This window comes from Alosa alosa, chromosome 9 (genome assembly GCF_017589495.1).
Source record: "Alosa alosa isolate M-15738 ecotype Scorff River chromosome 9, AALO_Geno_1.1, whole genome shotgun sequence".
Lineage (NCBI taxonomy): Eukaryota > Metazoa > Chordata > Actinopteri > Clupeiformes > Clupeidae > Alosa > Alosa alosa.
This window is the reverse complement of record NC_063197.1, coordinates 34,304,396-34,319,287: the sequence shown is the minus strand read 5'-3', so window position 1 is coordinate 34,319,287 and position 14,892 is coordinate 34,304,396. Positions and strand designations below refer to the sequence as shown.

Genomic DNA, 14,892 nt, shown 5'->3' with positions numbered 1-14,892 from the left:
CACAATCCTCTGCAATGTCGCACTAATGACAATATCATTAAACAATTGAATTAAAGCAGATTAAATCACTGTACACACAGTGCTCACACACACTCACACTCATGTGCATATACAGTATGGAACGCAAAGCACACACACTCACACTCATGTGGAGATATGGAATGCAACGCATATCAAAATGAAAATCGGGAGCTAACTGGAGAGAAAATCGGACTCCTTGATCCAATACTGGGAGGAGTAATTACGGCGATCCACTCACATAATATTTTACTCCTCCTCTTCATTGTTAAGAGCTGTGTGCATGCGGAGTGTGTGTGAGTGTGTGTATGCATGTGTGTGTGGGCCTGAAGGCTTTGTCCTTCTGAGGTGAGTCTCTCCTCCTCAGCAGCGATGGGGGAGGTGGCTCTAGGACGTCATAGGCGTTTCTGCCGACCTTAGCACAACCCATTCAGTCGAACGCCTACAGCTACCATACATCAAAGAGGTCCCCAAGTCACCATACATCAAAAAGCTTCCTGATGCTCTCACAAGATTTGTGAAGGGCAGCCAATGGCACATAACTGGGGCGCAGAGCCAGTCTTCACTTTAGATATCCTTGCTTTACAAAATCACCTTGCTATTTTATTATTTTCACATTGAATATGAAAGAACAGTGCTATGTATGTTTAAGCACTTGTACTGTATAAATAAATCCCTCATTTCTCTACCTTTGTCCCTTTTAATTTGCACAATCAAAACAAAAGCAAAACCAAATTTGATAATATCTAAATTCAGTGGCAGTACTTACATGCACACCTACATCAACAGTCGCTCCATCTGTGTGTTCAGAATCGCTCCGTTTGTGTGTTCAGAATCGCTCCGTGTGTGTGTTCAGAATCGCTCTGTGTGTTCAGACACATAATTTGTCTGCCAGTTGCCTGACAGCTAGAATCATACACACACACCCACACACACCCCGTGGTCTCTCTCCAGACACAAACACAATACCCATCCAGACAGCAGGCTGCTGGGAAACACACACACCCTGTGATGTCAGATGGTTATGCAAAGACCATGCAGCCCCAGCTAATCAATCAAAACACTAATAGAGCCTCGCACGGTCAATGCATGGACACAGCTAATGGTCAGCTCACAAAGAGGGATATTCATGCTCCATTTGAGGGGATGTTTCCATCCTGTCACATGTCAAAGAAGATAAGTCTCCATCAGATCTGGCCCTGTGCTGGCCCAGGACCGGCCAGAGCTGAATCTGCATGGAGGTCTTTAGGGACTCTAAAGGTCACAGGTCTATAGGGGCTCTAAAGGTCATAGGTCTAAAGGTCACAGGTCTATAGGGGCTCTAAAGGACACAGGTCTAAAGGTCACAGGTCTATAGGGGCTCTAAAGGTCACAGGTCTAAAGGTCACAGGTCTATAGGGGCTCTGAAGGACAACTCTGCCCACAAGGTTTCAATTGCAATTATAATACCAATTTCATATAAATACAGTATATGTTTATATCTAAATATATTTTTCAATCAGTATTGATATATGACTATGTAAGCCACTACATTAAGCCCCATATCGCCATATATGCTGTGAAATGCTGAGGACCCCTCATCACCTCCCCACCACACACACACACGATCTATGGTCTTTTGAGCCCCACCACAACACACACACACACACTTTATGGTCTTTTGGGCCCCCACCACCACACACACACAATCTATGGTCTATTGGACCCACTACCACACACACACACACACGATCTATGGTCTTTTGGGCCCCCACCACACACACACACACGCTCTATGGTCTTTTGGGCCCCCACCACACACACACACACTAACTATGGTCTTTTGGGCCCCCACCACACACACACACACACTAACTATGGTCTTTTGGGCCCCCACCACACACACACACACTAACTATGGTCTTTTGGGCCCCCACCACACACACACACACACTAACTATGGTCTTTTGGGCCCCCACCACACACACACACACTAACTATGGTCTTTTGGGCCCCCACCACACACACACACACTAACTATGGTCTTTTGGGATGAGAGAATTGTGAATGAGCTTTATAGTCTACTGTATGTCTCCTGTCCATGTCCTACGCCAGCATCCTTTGTTTATCCTTGAATTCAATGAAAGCCTGTCTTTTGCCTGTCTAGAGGCCTTTGCCTATCACCAGGTGTGAAATGTTAATGTTTGTAGAACAGTGAGGGGCCAGGCCTCTGAGGAACTTCCCAGGAAAGGGGGTAGTTTTAATTAAAAGACAATAGAAGCTGACCAGACCTGATGAAGGCCTAATCCTCATCCTCCTTTTCTATTGCATATTCAAACTGGGTTGGACCTAGAGGTCTCTCCTTCTTTTGTTTGTAACATAAAGTTAGTATACACCTCTGTGTAGTTAGAGATACGGGTGAATCCTCTTGGTGAAACTTGTGGCTCTCCCTTGATGCGCATCATTGTAAAGAATAAAGCCTGTTTCCTGATTGACCATTCATCCTGACTGAGTTTCAAGATAACTGGGGTACATGAAAATTACCATCAGACGCCACCGTCGACTTTAAGGCAGCGCTGCCTGGAAGGCGCTAGGGTTAGTTAAGGGTTACAGTATGGTTATGGTTATGGTTAGTCGACGGTGACCGCACTGCCTTGAAGTCGATGGTGGGGGCCCAAAAGACCATCAAGCCACACACACACACACACACACACACACACAGATGAGTTTGTCCATCTTCATCTCATATAAAAGAAGGCGTTGAGGAGCTCATTACCAGCAATGCAGGGAGCTGTCAGCAAGGCAGGCCACTGATGTTGGAGCCAGATTTGCCATGCGGTGTGTGTGTGTGTGTGTGTGTGTGTGTGTGTGTGCCATGTGGTCTATTCCACTGGGACATAACACAGTTGGAGCATCTCTCCTGCTTCACTTTGCTTCTCTGATCAAAAGGAATAAAGGAATACATTGGGAATACATGTGATGTGTGTGTGTGTGTGTGTGTGTGTGTGTGTTCAGGGGGGAACTGGACCATGGATTTGCCTCCATCTTCATTGGCTGAGGCTGACGCCTTAATCGTTGTGACACATTAGTGTCAGGAGTAGTACTAGTTATTTCTCTTTTGTCTTCTCCAATCTCTCTCCTCACTGCATATACAGAATGTGTGTGTGTGTGTGTGTGTGTGTGTGTGTGTGTGCATGTGAAAATGTACAGTGTGTGTTTGTGTGTGTATGAGACAGTGTGTGTGTGTGTGTGTGTGTGTGTATATGAGACAGTGTGTGTGTGCGTGTGTGTATATATATATGAGACAGTGTGTGTTTGTGTGTGTGTGTGTGTGTGTGTGTGTGTGTGTGTGTATGAGACAGTGTGTGTGTGTGTGTACAGTATATGAGACAGTGTGTGTGTGTGTGTATGTATATGTGTGTGTGAGCTACCGCAGGGCTGGCTGGGTAATCTGTGCGGAGATCTTCTCCCGAGGGGGACAGCCAAGAGAGTGCTAGAGCTCAGCCAATGAGAGGGGCACGGCTCCAAAGCAGTCGCTATGGAAACAGCCAATCCCCCACCCCTCCCGCTCTCCCAGAGAAAAGGTGCTAAAACGCTACAGATACACCCCATCAAAATGATCCTCAGCCCCTAACCCAACCCCCACGCATTTCCTCCACACACACACACACACACACACACACACAAACACACACACACCGTATTTCTCTCTCTGTGTCCTCAGGCTTACTGTAAATGTCAAGCCTAAGAGCTGCTGCTGTGAGTGTGTGTGTCTGTGCATGTGTGTGCGTGTGCGTATATTAGTGTGTGTGTGTGTGTGTGTGTGTGTGTGTGTGTGTGTGTGTGCCTCCATTGCTCCTGCTTGACCTCCTGACCATGCCTGTCGAGTCGATATATAATGCATCAAGGCTCACCAGAGAAAAATCAGCTTTTGAACTGCGCCGCCATCTTTCATATTGAGTTTATCTTTGTCTCCTCTGCAGCATCAAGCACACACACCACCCCCAGCCTTCTGCACGCGCTCAGTAGCGCCAGCGATCCTGCAACCCCCAGCCTTCTGCACGCGCTCAGTAGCGCCAGCGATCCTACAACCCCCAGCCTTCTGCACGCGCTCAGTAGCGCCACCCCTGCTGTTTCTGTGATTACTACAAAGTGTGGTCCAAGACGCCATTTGAGACTGATCAACACCGACACACACACACACACACACACTAGAACAGTACACCTCATAGAATCCCACCACAGAACACCACAAGGCCACAACAACAAAGCAAAACAACAACTACAAATGCGGAGCTACTGCAGCGGGTGACCAGTGTGGCAGACATCTGCGCTCGATGCCACTCTGTGCCCACTGAGCAGTGCCCGTGCCCTGTGGCTAGGGACGAACCCCACTGTGATATAACCAGGCGTGACCCCCGCGATGCTCCATGTCCACTCATGTGTGCGGAACAGAGGCTGAGGCCAGAGACGCGTCGAATGGGTGATATCGGCCCGCGCTCAGCCAAGCGTCGCACAGAAGCTAATCAACATCAAACCCAGGATGGAGCTCCGTCACAGTGGGACATGGCAGAGGAAGGGGGTGTAGGGGAGAGAGGCAGCCATTTTGTCAGAAACGGATGTGTGTAGCCTACTCAGGCATTTTAATGTTACTGGATTCTTTTAAGGGGAAGTCACAGACTCATAGAAACCATATGGCAGAATCCTGTTCCAGTGTTTATTTATACTGAACTGAATATATCTCCTACAGTCTGAAGAGCACATACTGTACACATTTGTGCCTAATGAGACAGATGTAGTATTTACAGCTTTGTCCTCTCGTGGAGAGTGAAGCTCAATCCTGAGCGTGTTTTCGCTCCAGCGCACGGTTGCTGTGAGGAGACAGCAAGAGGAACAAAGGGCCAAAAGCAGCCCTGGATTTCCCTCACACACACACACACAGGCACGCACACACACACACACATCTTCACACACATTCATCCTGCTATCCACTCCGAGATCGTCTGGTTGCCTTGGTAACACCACCTGCCATTAAGCAGCCACAGCATGCCTGAGCACTCTGCTTCCCTTCTGAGGCGTCGCCGTGACGATCAGAATCCGTGTGTGTTATTGTGCGTCCATTACGCTCAGCATCCGTGTGTGTTGTTGTTTATGTTCATTGTTGATGTTTTCTGGGCATGGTCCTGACTGAGGTCCCAATTATAGCACCAGTGGTGTTTCCAAATCACAGTGGCTGTCATTACAAATGGAATCTAACCACAGTAATCGAGACCTGGGTGTTTACACATGAAGAACAATAGAGGGTCTAAATGTTCAAAGCAAAACCTCACAAAATAAAAACATTGAATATGTTATCTTTTGTGAGAGTATAGTACATGTCTATACTATTCTTTGGCCTCTTTGTTTAAGATCGAACCGATATCGGCTGACTGCCAAGATTGCCTGCAGAGTATGTAGGTCACAGTCAAGACCTCCCCGATGGCTATGACAGACTATCAGAAACAGACCCCTAGATTAATTGCATTTACCAGGCTGTTGATTAGAATTTCTCCAATGCAATTATTCCACCAGTTTGATGGTAATTGAATGGCATGGTTTCAATGCAATTATTCCACCAGTTTGATGGTAATTGAACGGCATGGTTTCATTTCCACGTGCAAGAGGCAGGCACCAGGCGGGTCAGGAGGCAGGCACCAGGCGAGTCAGGAGGCAGGCACCAGGCGGGTGCTATCACTTGCACCTCTCCATTCTCACCAATGCTAGTGTCCAGGAACTCGCTCCCCTTTTCCCTGTGAAACCGGGTTCAAGCCACAGGGGCCGGAACACTGCCCGTGCTACAGTGTCCGACACGGAGGGGAAGGCAGAGGGGAGACTCGAGTCGGTCAGGACCAGAGGTCCCCTGTGAGGCTACTCAATTATTCAGCCTGAACTAAAGACACCTTCCCCTGAGCTGCGCCGCCCCAGAAGGACATCAAAATTTCATGGCCTCATCCTAATGCATGCTAATAAAGAGGTTCTTCAATGCTATGCAAAATGGATCAGTTTGCTCTTTTCTAACGAGGGCAGCATCTCCTTCCCCACATCTATAGACGTGTATCTTAAAGCTGCAGTTGGCAAGTCTGACAGATTGAGGGGACTTAGCCAAAATGTTTAATGTGTTTTTTAAAACCGGCTGATTTATGTTGTTCTGTTGGAGCAGTGTCGGTTTCAGTGAATATGATCAAAAAAATCTTGCCAACTGCAGCTTTAACATGGGATCAGTTTAGCTGTTTAGTCATTTACTTTTTTTTAATCTGCTTATTTGTAAAGCACTCGTATAACCAATATGTATCTATGATTTGTACTATGTAGATTTACTTGCCTTTTGCCGGAAATGGAATTCATGCAGGTTCTTATCTTATTGGCAACAAACTGGACCGTTTTCTCCTCTCCAAAATTAACATGAGGATAATTTCTAATCTATAATCTTCAGTCCCCCTTCCCCTCCTCCCAGTATACATCCACCACACACACACACACACACACACACACACACACATACAAACACACAGACGCACACACGTGCCTGTGGACTGATCACACTGATCAATCTGGGCGAGGTCCATGGGTGTCTGTCGCCAAGCAACACTGGGAGCAACTAAAGCATTCTACTTGTGGAGCATATCAATAGTTCTACAGACAGTCACCTGCCATTTAAACACAATGCACAAAGTCTCACCGTTCCAAAAGGAAAACAACTGAATTCCAGCGCCTGGAGGTGAAAAAGCACCTCAGAACGATCGACCAACTAGGCAACATCATTAGTGGCCCATCATTAGTGCTCTGGGTTCACCATGTCAGTGGGCTTTATCATTAGTGCTCTGGGTTCACCATGTCAGTGGGCTTTATCATTAGTGCTCTGGGTTCACCATGTCAGTGGCCTTTATCATTAGTGCTCTTGTTCACCATGTCAGTGGGCTTTATCATTAGTGCTCTGGGTTCACCATGTCAGTGGCCCATCATTAGTGTTCTGAGTTCACCATGTCAAGTAGCCTTTATCATTAATACTCTGGGTTCACCATGTCAGTGACCCATCATTAGTGCTCTGGGTTCACCATGTCAGTGGCCTATCATTAATGCTCTGGGTTCACCATGTCAGTGGGCTTTATCATTAGTGCTCTGGGTTCACCATGTCAGTGGCCCATCATTAGTGCTCTTGGTTCACCATGTCAGTGGCCCATCATTAGTGCTCTGGGTTCACCATGTCAGTGGCCCTTATCATTAGTGCTCTGGGTTCACCATGTCAGTGGCTTTTATTATTAGTGCTCTGGGTTCACCATGTCAGTGGCCTTTATTATTACTGCTCTTGGTTCACCATGTCAGTGGGCCTTATCATTAGTGTTCTGGGTTCACCATGTCAGTGGGCTTTATCATTACTGCTCTGGGTTCACCGTGTCAGTGGCCTTTATCATTAGTGCTCTGGGTTCACCTGTGCAGGGGAAAGCAGGTGTGCTGCAGGCATACCCACTGTGGGCCACCTCATGCACCCAGGCATGTGACTGGACAGTGACTGGACTCATGATGTAGAGGCTACACATCGAGCATCCTCTGGGGTGGAGGTGAGGGGGTTGGGGTGGATGTATTGGTGGGTGGGGGTGGTAATGTTTCCCATCAGTCCATCCTAGCCATGACTTGCACTTTTCTCTGAGGTCATTAAGTGAGGATCAATACAGTATTATGATCAGGGCTGGATGGGATTCACAGAACCCCCATCCATATCCACCCTCAGCAGGGACTGGGTCCACGAGCCCTGTGGGGTGGGGCCGGGTGTGTGTGTGTGTGGGGGGATTTGGCTCGATGGTATGCAAGTTCTCAAATGACCTGGGACTGGGAATGTCCCGTCTAGGGACACATCAATTTAGAGAGTCACGTCAACATTACCTCTGCTCTCATAATGCACATGAGCAATGTTACCTCTGCTCTCATAATGCACATGAACAACAACATTACCTCTGATCTCATAATGCACATGAACAACATTACCTCTACTCTCATAATGCACATGAACAACGTTACCTCTGCTCTCATAATGCACATGAACAACAACATTACCTCTGCTCTCATAATGCACATGAACAACAACATTACCTCTGCTCTCATAATGCACATGAACAACGTTACCTCTGCTCTCATAATGCACATGAGCAGCATTACCTCTGCTCTCATAATGCAGATGGATACAGGCGTGCCAGTAGGAAAGCTCCCTAATTTATACAGTCTATGGGCTGCTCCTGATCACCAGGACAGGGGGTGGGCATGTTAGGGCTGCTCCTGATCGCCAGGACAGGGGATGGGGACATTAGGGCTGCTCCTGATCGCCAGGACAGGGAATGGGGACGTTAGGGATGGGTAATACTGGGTTCAGACAATTTTGTCACAGTCGACATATTTTCAGCATCAGACCTGAATATGAAGGTCGGGAACATCACAAACTGTGGAATGAATCTTGTAGGGTGATATACTCAATGACACACTGACCAAACATCTACCATGAATTGTTTGGGAATCTCCAATGGTGAGTCCCAACGCTGATGTTGCACAAGGCGTATATATAATATATATACATATATAAATATGTCTCAATGATCGCCTCATCTGACACCAATCGTGAAAGACCATTGTCAAAGGCAAAAACATTGTGTCATCTCGGCCAGGCAGAAGGGAATGGGGACTGGCTCTCTGTCCCTGGGCTGGGTCTCTCTGTACCGAGCAGAACGGGATGGGCCCTGGCTCTCTGTCCCTGGGCTGGGTCTCTGCATGGCATTGATCGGACTCCGGATGCTGGACTGATGAGCAGTAGATAGCCTGTCCATCTGTCTGATCGATCCACTTAATTCTTTTCATTTCAAACGCAACAAAGAAGCTCAGTTTAGTCCAGGGGTGACCCGGTCCCAGGTGCTGTTGACAGCATATGCTGTTTACTGCTTACATCTTTTTTTTCATGACCAATAGGTACATTTTGCTGCCTACATCCTGAGTGTGAAGTACTCATGACTCATCAGAGTTCTACTAAAGCTTCATCACCGATGAAAATATGAAATCGCATTTATTCAACTCAATTGGCTCTGTGCACTAGGTAGCGACTAACTTCTGTTTTTGTCCTACAGTGGGCAAACTCGTTTCCTGTTCATTGACATTGCTGTTAAAAAGCACCTGAAGATGAGTGCTTCAATTGTACCAAAACGTGTGGTCAGTCACCGAGAATCCTGCCCTTCTTACTTTGTGAAGCCACTGCTGGCTTTTTTAGGAAAAAGGTTTTATACCGACTTCAAACGGAGCAGAGCGTCACACAGCAGTGCTCCTTAGAGCCGCCCACGGACATTAAGAAGCTTAAAACACTCGAGTACATTGTATCTCTTGCGTTTTGGTACAACTGAAGTACTCATCTTCAGGTGCTTGATGACAGCGATGTCAATGAACAAGAAATGGGTTTAGAAGTTGGTCGCTACTAAATGCACAGAGCCAATAAGCAGAGAGGGCACAATTATTTAATAATTCTGAAAGGATCTTTGCCATTTCTGTGGGCCACAACTCCATTGTAACAACATGTTCTATTAAATGCACGGGCCTGATTAGATCTGATTTCCAACTAACGCCAATCTTCTCCAGTTTTCAAAATCATTCTATCTTCAAACTAACACAGATGGTCTTTGACAATAAGACGAGCTGAAGATGGCTGACTGATTTTCAGTATATGTCAGAATGAGATGAGTTTTTTATTATTATTTCCAAGCACTAGCCAGTGCAGAGAGGATTAGGGAGTTGAGTGAGAGCGAGTATCTGTCCAACACAAGATTATCTTGACAGGGGGCCAGAAAATGGACTTCTGCTATGAATCTAATTCATCTTCCTTTTGGCTTCATTCAAAGAGCCCTCACTCACTGGGGATGTCAATATCCACATCTCTCCCCTTCACTCACTGCTTGTAATATTTCTCTACACAAAATACTAAGCAATGCACAAGTTTATAGTTGTCCTTGTCTCCATCCAAAATGAATTACATAAGCTTATGTAAGAGGCCTGTTAGTCTGTGGAGACATGCAGACCTGGCTAAATCACCCAGCTGACTCCTGACCCAGTACATCCCTGGGGGTAAATTTGTATCAACAGCATCACTGGCACAACCCAGCCCTGCCCGACCCCAAACCAACAAAGACACGGCGGGGGTCTGAAAATGACCACCACGACATCTGAGCTCAGTGACCAGCACATAACAGACGCAAGCTCAACACTGAGACCAACACATCACAGACATGAGCTCAACACACACTCTGAGCCAACATAAATATGGCCAGAGACAGCATCCCATTTTGTGATTAAAAGGTGAATTATTAATTATTTATTATTTAAATGTGAATTCAACAATGTCATGATGCAGTGAGCATTAAGAAAGAAAGAGAAGGGAGTGGGAGAATATGTGTGTGTATGTGTGTGTGTGTGTGTGTGGTTTACCTACTACATCAGAGGGAGTGCATTGAGCTGGCCAAGACTGACCCTATTTTCTGCTTTGTTTAGAGTAGCTCCTCGTCTATCCTCACCTTAAGCAAGATGGAGTTTTAACCCAGTGCTTTATTTCTGTGGTGTGCTGCGTTTGACTGCCTTAAACAATCATATGCAAGAATTATATTTGTGATGTTGTTTAAAACTTCAAACAGCCACCATTTTATAACAATCGACTATGCATTTGTGCGAAGGAATTTATATTAGGCTGCTTTGGTTGCAAATGCGGTGCAGAATAAGACATCTTCGGTGTGCATTTATCCCATTTGTTCCCGTAAAATAGGCCTAACACTAATCAATAATTCGTAATGAACTACGCTTAGCAATACCTTGACATTTATACCACAGAACAGCCCATTTTGGTGCTCTAGAATACCAAGATGAAAACCTTTTTTCCGAGGAACAGTAGCCGGTGTCTGCTTCGAGATGATGCTAAGGGGCCGAGACTGCATCACGGCAGCAATGGAGTCGGTCTCTATTTTTCCAGTGCGTGTGACTAAATGGCTTCGCCCAGATGAAGGGGCTGCAATAACGTAATAGGATCTGTGTCACACACCTAAAATCAGGCGCAGGTAAAACAATATCTCGATAAGCTAATTATATCAATAGGTATCTCTGCGAACTCCCGACACCCACCAGCGGTTTAACCGTCGACCTTGCCACTCGCCTGTCAAAACGTGTTTTTGTTCCTGCTATTGTTTTTCACATGCGTTACATATCATGCGATAAACAGATACATTATAAACAGCTAATTACATTAATCGGATCTAGAATCACAGCAGAGGCACGCGGCATATTCCAGCCCCTCGCGTGCTATTAGTATTCGCATCAGCACCACGCTCGAGATTCCCAGCGATAGCTGCCGTCTCCATGACAGACCAGGAACAAAGCTCACAGTTAACTGACATGGCCCTATCCAAACCTGCATAAAATCACTAATGGTGGACGAAATCGCTCAACAGTAGAATTTGCAAACGGAAACTTACCTCATCGTAGAAGCTGCGTTGTGTTATTAGGGCGTGGGGCCGCGCGACTATCGCCACGGGGATGGTGGACCGAGCTGCGCACTCTGATGTGTGACAGTGAAACAGTGGCGTAGCTTTCTCCTTCTCTCCCTCTCCCTCTCTCTCTCTCTCTCTCTCTCTCTCCCTCTCTCTCTTTATTTCTGTCTCTCTGTCTCTCTCTCTGGCCTCACCTTGACGTCGTGCAACACGTAAATGTGATCATAGAGCCTCCAGAAATAACCTACCTGTTCCTTTTTAACCGTTTGTATATCAGTACATGTGTTAATGTATATTTTCTGTATGCCAGCATAATCAATCATCAGAGCGTCACAAACACTAATGCATTCACATGTAAAGACTTAAGATTAGCTGGATCACTGTGTTGACCAATTTAAATGCACCAAGTACAGACAACATATAGACTACTTTTCTCCATATTTGAATGATCCTCAATCTGTGTGCTTTTACCGTACAATGTCAATAGGCAAATGAGTCGGCTAGGCCTAATAATTGGTTTACAAATACAAACTCAGCAAATGTGAGCTTTTGATTTAAGATTAAATGAATGACAAAGGCACTATGCCATATCTACTCCTAATATATTTGTGTGAGAAAAATCTTTTTATCTCTTTTATCTTTTTAAAATCTGGCTAGGTGGAGCCATTTGTCACAGAGGCAAGGACAGGTTGATGTTGCCTAGAGTGGTTATGGGAAATATATAATAAGGCTCCATACGCACAGAATATTCTCTGTTTGACCTGTGGTCTGTATCTATGTACCTTCTAATCTGTGTAAATGATTTCAGCATAATTCATATATTATGCCGTATTTACAGTAGGCCTGGCCGGCCCACACAACAATGAACTCAGTCTATGAAGGGTGTAGTCCTGTATTGCAGTACCTCCGGCAGCCGTTAGAGGGACACATACACTGAGAGATTGATATACTCTACATCTAAGGTAGGTATAACCTACCTCCATTCGGAAAACAAAATAGTGGCTTATGAGATCTGGCTTAACAGTCTAAACACCAACACAATCAGGATGCTGATCGTTTACATGTGTGTGTGTGTGTGTGTGTGTGTGTTAGGTGATCAATGTGAACACTTTCCCGCGCTTTACCAGTAGCATTTAATCTATACTATTTAATAATCTATTGTCCATAAAATCAGATAACCAACCAAACCCTTAGAACAAACTAGTCAGGTGTCTAAACTGCTGTTTTGAGGAATTCATATGCAAGAACGCTGTATTCGGACATGAAAAAAGGCATTGCGACTAAACTATGCAACTACATTGAAACTACATTATACTTAATGGTAGCCTACTAAAACTTACTTACTCGGTACTTAACCTTCAGTATATTCTACAGTTTTTTTGTCCCATAAGTGCAGTTATGTTTGTGAGGGAACTCAGTGCGTTTGCACGGTGACAATGTCATGGCAACTGGGCATATGAAGTGCGTCAGTCTGACTGCAAGATGAGGTGTTGCAGTTGTGGGCTGAACAATGATATTCCATAATTGGAATCAACGTGCCTGTCTCAACCTTGGCAGTCAACTGGAAACATTTCTTTGCAGTGAAAGACAGCGGGGGCGGTTAAAGCGCAGAGACTGCCTACGTCAGTGGGCTCACCAGCGAGGGACTTCGGTGGGAAGCAAGAAACATAAAACAGCACCGCCTATCTACGGCATCTGGCGTTCCAAACCTGGAAGCAGCGAGAGGGAGCGCGAGAGAGTGAACGATCTGCACTACAGAGGGCTACACATCCACACATCGCGTGCAGTCTCACAAACGAAAAATGCTTAGAGAGGCGATAGACGTCTGTGCGTTCCGGTAACTTCTTTCGGTGCCATCGACTCGGAAGTGTGGCATTTAGGAGGCGCATCCCAATCTTCTGGTATGTTTCCACTCTTTACATTAATGTCAACTCTATACATTCGTTTACCATATAGATCTCAAAGATTATTGACGCATGTAATCGCTGTCATCCTCTCCATTGTCCATTGCTTAATCTTTAATCCATCCCATGTAGCTGGAGTGGTTTGACGGTTTGTTGTGAGACTGTTGCTTTTACAGTGCAGTCCTTTGTTTTGGGAGTGTGACAAGCGTGCAGCATGGAACATTGTACTGAGACAGGTGCTGCTGTTGCTGCTACGATACCTTGTCTAAAAAAAAAACATGATCTGGGAAGCTACAGTGATCCGCTCAAATGTATTAGTCTCCCTTAATGGTCCTTAACCGTAATGTTCTGCCCATTGTACTTAGTCCCTTTGTCTTGTTCCGTCACGCACAGGCATTTAGGTTACGATGAGCTGTTCATACACACAACAGTCTATTCCAGTTAATTGCCTACATGAAAATGTGGTGGTCGGTAGGTGCGTTTTTACACCGAGCGATGTATTGAGTCCATATAGGGTCCCCATACGCAGATACGCCGAACTGGAAACCTCGCCTAGAGGGATTAGTGGCTGGGTGTGTGTGGGATGCTGGCGTGTGTGCGTAGGATGCCTCCGGTCATCGTAGCCTACGTTATTGGTTTGCTGTGCACGAGCTTACCAACGTACCCAAGATGATGCAGAACAGTCAGCGCTTTGCCAAAGCCCCGGAGTAGCTTTTTCCAAAAGTGTAAAAAGAGCTTCTCTCAATGTTTTCCATTAAGTTCATGCCTGGATGTGCGCGTGATTAACTCTGATTAAAGTCATGTAATAGGAGCCTCGTCTCCGTTATCTGTGTGGGCGCACGCACAGTCATGAGCTGCCCTGCCGGTTTGACGTACTATTTGCCTACATTACGGTTGTATAAGAATGTCGTCGTGATCGGGAACGCTTGGCGGGATATTATAGGTATTATAAGTTCCAATGCGGTGTGTGTGTGTGTGTTTATAACTGACCTCCGTGTAATATGGAATTTACACCTCAGCAAAACTTAGAGACTATTACGTTTATCACATCTAGCTCATTTTTGAGATTTTTCTTTTCAAAAAAATATATATATATATATATATATATATATATATATATATATATATATAGCCTACAGTATATTTCTAACATTTATATATAGCAACTTTTGCAATCATCAGTTGAATACTTGTACACTTATTGATCAGCTGCAGGGGAGAGCAAAACCCTCCAAACTAGAATGACCCCTTTACTCTCTCACTTCACTCCTACCACACACATGTATGGAAATGAGCAGATTCGCACCGTCCTCAGTCATCTTGTACATGACCTACATAACCTTAACATTAGAGTAACTCTGTTGAGCCAGTCATCTTGTACATGACCTACATAATCTTTACATTAGAGTAACTCTGTTGAGCCAGTCATCTTGTACATAACCTACATAACC

The 14,892-nt window shown here is 45.5% G+C and overlaps 1 protein-coding gene across 1 annotated transcript in view; it reads right to left on the bottom strand.

Moving 5' to 3' along the window:
* The window catches only part of apc2 (APC regulator of WNT signaling pathway 2), a 39,507-nt gene extending 27,855 nt beyond the window's left edge, over window positions 1-11,652 (bottom strand). The window contains 1 exon segment of the mRNA XM_048252520.1: window positions 11,523-11,652. The gene's annotated coding sequence lies outside the window, so the exon portion shown is untranslated.
* Between the last annotated feature and the right edge of the window lie 3,240 nt (window positions 11,653-14,892).